The following is a 5133-nucleotide window of genomic DNA, read 5'->3' as shown; positions in this document are numbered from 1 at the left end:
CCAGGGCTTTTGCTGAGCACTGCTGAAGCCTGCAAGGGGCCCTGGTGCCTTCCAGAGTGCGCCAGGGCTTTTGCCGGGCTTTTCCAAAGCCCGCAAAGTGTCCTGCTGCTTTCTAGAGCGCTCCGGGGCTTTTCCCAGGCTCTGTCAAAGCGCACAAGTTGCCCTGTTTCTCTCCAGAGTGCCCAGAGCTTTTACCAGGATTTGCCAAAGCCCTCAAAGGGGTCTTGCTGGTTTCCAGATTGCCCTGGAGCTTTTATCAGGTTTACTGAACCCCAAAAGACACCTTGCTGCATTCCTGAGTGCCCCATTTTTAAAAAGGTAGAAAGGAGGACCCTGGGAACTACTGACCTGTCAGCCTCACTTCTGTGCCTGGAAAGATCATGGAACAGATCCTCCTAGAAGCTGCCCTAAGGCACATGGAGGACAGGGAAGTGATTTGAGACAGCCAGCACGGCTTCACCAAGGGCAAGTCCTGCCTGACCAACCTAGTGGCCTTCTATGAAGGAGTGACTATATCAGTCGACAAGGGAAGAGCTACGGATGTCATCTATCTGGACTTCTGTAAGGCCTTTGACACAGTCCCACACAACATCCTTCTCTCTAAATTGGGGAGAGATGGATTTGATGGATGGATTGTTCAGTGGATGAGGAATTGGTTGGGTGGTCGCATCCAGAGGGTAGCGGTCAATGGCTCAATGTCCAAATGGAGATCGGTGACAGGTGGTGTCCTTCAGGGCTCTGTATTGGGACCTGGACTGTTTAGTATCTTCATCAATGACATAGACAGTGGGATCCAGTGCATGCTCAGCAAGTTTGCAGATGACACCAAGCTAAGTGGTGCAGTTGACACGCCTGAGGGATGGGATGCCATCCAGAAGGACCTGGACAAGCTCAAGAAGTGGGCCTTTTTATTAACCTATTAAGGTTAATAAGAAATTTAAGTGCAGGGTCCTGCACCTGGCTCAGGGCAACCCCCAGTATCAATACAGGCTCAGGGATGAAGGGATTGAGAGCAGCCCTGCAGAGAAGGACTTGGGGGTACTGGTGGATGAAAAACTGAACATGAGCTGACAATGTGCGCTCGCAGGCCAGAAGGCCAACCATATCCTAGGCTGCATCAAAAGAAGCGTGGCCAGCAGGTCGAGGGAGGGGATTCTACTCCACTCCTCTACTCTGCTCTGGGAGACCCCACCTGGAGTGCTGCGTCCAGCTCTAGAGCCATCAGCACAGGCAAGTCATGAACTTGCTGGAGTGGGTCCAGAGGAGGCCACAAAAATGATCAGAGGGATAGAACACCTCTCCTATAAAGAACGGCTGAGAGAAAGGGTTGTTTAGCCTAGAGAAGAGAAGGCTCCAGGGAGACCTTATTGCAGCCTTTCAGTACTTAAAGGGGGCTTAAAGAAAGATGGGGACAAACTTTTTAGCAGGTCCTGTTGCAATAGGACAAGGGGTAATGGTTTTAAACTAAAAGAGGGTAGATTTAGACTAAATATAAGGAAGAAATTTTTTACAATGAGGGTGGTGAAATAGTGGAACAGGCTGCCCAGAGAGGTGGTAGATGCCCCATCCCTGAAAACATTCAAGGAATGGATATGGGTGATCTGAGGCTGCATGAAGGACATGGTCACGTGGCATCTCACCAGCACAGCCCTTTCCCCCACACCAGGCTTTACTTTTCCATCATGGGGATTCATGGTGGGAAACTCAAGCTATGCACTCTCATGAGCTTCAGGTAAGAAAGCTTTGGGTCCTTCTCACACAGGTGAGGTGATCAACAGAGCTCATCCCACATAAGCAACTACTAACTCCACATGCCTGAATTCAGGGGGTGTCCTGGTTTCAGCTGGGATAGAGTTAATTTTCTTCCTAGCAGCTGGCATAGTGCTGTGTTTTGGATTTAGTATGAGAATAATGCTGATAACACACTGATGGTTTAGTTGTTGCTAAGTAGTGCTTACACTAGTCAAGGACTTTCTCAGGTTCCCATGCTCTGCCAGGTGCACAAGAAGCTGGGAGGGGGCACAGCCAAGACAGATGACCCAAGCTGGCCAAAGTTTATGCTCAGTATATAAACAGGGGGGAGTTGGCCGGGGGGGCAGCAATCGCTGCTTGGGGACAGGCTGGGCGTCAGTCAGCGGGTGGTGAGCGGTCGCATCACTTGTTTTTCCTGGGTTTTGTTTCTCTCTCTCTCATTGTTTTCCTTTTCATTACAATTTTTTTCCCCAATTATTAAACTGTTCTTCTCTCAATCCATGAGGTTTCCTACTTTTGCTCTTCCGATTCTCTCCCCCATCCCACCAGGGGGGGTAAGGGTGAGCAAGCGGCTGTGTGGTGCTTGGTTGCCGACTGGAACTAAACCACAACAGTCCTTTTTGGCACCCAACATGGGGCACGAAGAGTTTGAGATAATAACAGATTAACCAGAGCTTATTGAGGAATTTACATCTGCAGCTATTGTTGCAGGTCACAATATTGATTCATCTGTTCTCAGTCTTAGTTCATCTGGTCTGCACCATGCTCCTTTTTTGCTGTACATGTTAAAGATTGGTGTTGGTTTTTGCAGTTTGCAGTGATTAGTGACATTTTGCCTAGGAGATTTGTTATTAAAACACTGACCTTGAGCTTTATCTGGTATTTAAGCTTTGTACTGAAGCCATTAATGTACTTCAGGTACCACTTCATGGAGACAATTAGCAATTATACTACTTCTTCTGAGAGGTTTTTTATGGAGGACATACAGAATGGCACCTTCGCTACTTTTTTTCTGTTTCCTCCTTCATTACAATAGCTTTTCAGTATTTGGATCATCCTTGGACAGTTAAGAAACTTCTATTGGTATTTCTTGGGAATATTGTTTCGGTTTTGTCTAAGGTTAATAAGCAATTTAAGAATATCATCCAGAGATCTGGCCCAAGGCTGGATAGTTATGAGTGGCAGGGTGTGTGGGATATCATGGGCAAATGCATAAGACGGTGGGCACCTCCAGTGTTTTGGAACTTCACCCCTGAACAAGTGCAGAATCCTGAAAAATTAGTGGAATATTTGGAAAAAGTATGCTGTCATCCTCGCAACTCCAGAAAGACACAAATCATTGCAACATGGCCCATGCCTACCGAGCCCTATTCAACATTATTCAGTACCCTCAAGGGGAAGAGAAGATCTCTGGATCTGACAACAAAATGACAGGCACTGCGGTTACTCCGACCCCCGCAACAGGCACTGCAGCTGAACCAGGGAACCAACCTGTGCTGGTATCAGTCACCCCTATATACAAGAAGAAATCTTGGAAGCAAAAGTCAGCTCATTTAGAAAGGAATGATGAAATAGCAGGGCCATCACAAGGAGAGGAGGAGGAAGAGGAAGAACTTGTAAACAAGATGGAAACCACTCAATCCCTATCCTTGAGTGAGCTGCAAGATATGCAAAAAGATTTCAGTCGTTGTCCAGGTGAGCACATTGTCACCTGGCTGCTCCGATGCTGGGATAATGGGGCCAAGAGCCTGGAACTAGAGGGTAAGGAAACCAAGCAGCTGGGATCCCTTTGTAGGGAAGGAGGCATTGACAAAGCAATTGGAAAAGAGGCACAAGTCCCCAGCTTCTGGAGGTGACTCCTGTCAGGCGTGAAGGAAAGATATCCCTTCAAGGAAGACGTTATACATCACCCAGGCAAATGGACCACCATGGAGAGAGGTATCCAGTACCTGAGGGAATTAGCTATGCTGGAGGAGATTTCTAAGTGACCTGAGCAATGAGCAGTTATCCAAACATCCAGATGAAGTCCGGTGCATGCAACCCACGTGGTGGAAGTTGGTATGGAGCGCACCATATGCCAACTTGTTGGCAATACTGATGCGGAAAGATGGTCCAAGCAGCGTGGCTGACTCTCCAGAGCTGAGTGTACGTCAGACATCTCCAACAAGCCACAGAGGAACTTCTCTCTGAAGAGTACATGAAGCGTCCAGGCCGAGCACCCTTCCTCCAACTTTCAGCACTTCTCCACCATAATTAACAGCTGCAGCAGCCTGGAAAAGCCCTCCAGCAGCCCCCACTGAAACCCATTCACCTACCAATCACAGCTGCACTCACCTGCAGCTCCCCTCTTTCCTTTCTCACTACTGGTAGCAATGAGATCACATAGGAAGTTACATGCTAATAACTTAGAACATCTGTGGAAAAAAAAGAGTCAATTTGCTACTTAGGAGATGAACCCCCACGGGGATGTGGAGGTGCTTGCCAGCAAACATGCATCTTCTAAGTAAAAACACGAAAAATCAGAGCATTTGCAAAAAATTTCTATAAGGTGGAAAGTCAGAATATAGACCAACTTTTTTGCCACACATTTGAAAAAAAAAAAAAGACCACATAACAACAGAAAGCTCTAAACCACTGCCTAAACCACCTGATTTCTACTGGAAAGCGCAGTACTTTTCTTAAGAAGGTATCAAAGATGGGACCCATGAGCAATATTGGGGGAACAAGTGGGGTTAAAACACCTAGCTATTCAGGAGATACCAAAAGGAACGAGGAAAGGGGAATATGATGAGATAGATGCCTTAGAAGGGGAGCACACGACTTACGTGCATCAGCGGTAGACAGGATGTCGTGAAAAGTCGTTATCTTCCCATCTGATGCCCTCAGGGGTTTTATAAATGTAACGGATTGGGACCTATAAAGGAACGTGCATGAAAAGAAAAGAGACACCTGCCTGGAGATCATCTCTGCCGGGACTCGAACCCGGAACCTCTGGATTAGAAGTCCAGCGCGCTCGTCCATTGCGCCACAGAGACCTCACCATGAGCACAGCATCGGCACTAGAACTGAAAAATCCCACACCTCCTGCATCACTGGAGGGGTCTCGACACCCCACTCTCATGGCATGGTGCCGAGGCAGCGTGAAAACCCAGTGCCCAGATCAATCTCCCTTGCAAATCAACATCTCCGGGCATCCCCTTCTTCCACAGGGACGGGCAATAATTCTGGGTATGATCTATATCTCGCTCAGCAGCAGGGATGCAGCAAAAACCTGGATGCAGGCTTGTATCTGCGTCTCTGGCAACCTTTCTGCAGCATCTCTAGCTCGGCTGAGGGCAGAGCTAAATCCTGGAGTAGAGTTAATTGCTGCATCTCCCTCAG

General features: G+C 47.9%; 1 non-coding gene across 1 annotated transcript; it reads right to left on the bottom strand.

Moving 5' to 3' along the window:
• Nucleotides 1-4713: 4713 nt before the first annotated feature.
• On the bottom strand, nucleotides 4714-4787 carry TRNAR-UCU (transfer RNA arginine (anticodon UCU)). Its single transcript has one exon. It is a non-coding gene; the product is annotated as a tRNA-Arg (tRNA).
• Between the last annotated feature and the right edge of the window lie 346 nt (nucleotides 4788-5133).

The sequence above is a fragment of the Pelecanus crispus genome, chromosome 22, assembly GCF_030463565.1.
Source record: "Pelecanus crispus isolate bPelCri1 chromosome 22, bPelCri1.pri, whole genome shotgun sequence".
Lineage (NCBI taxonomy): Eukaryota > Metazoa > Chordata > Aves > Pelecaniformes > Pelecanidae > Pelecanus > Pelecanus crispus.
This window is presented reverse-complemented; position numbering and strand designations above follow the sequence as displayed.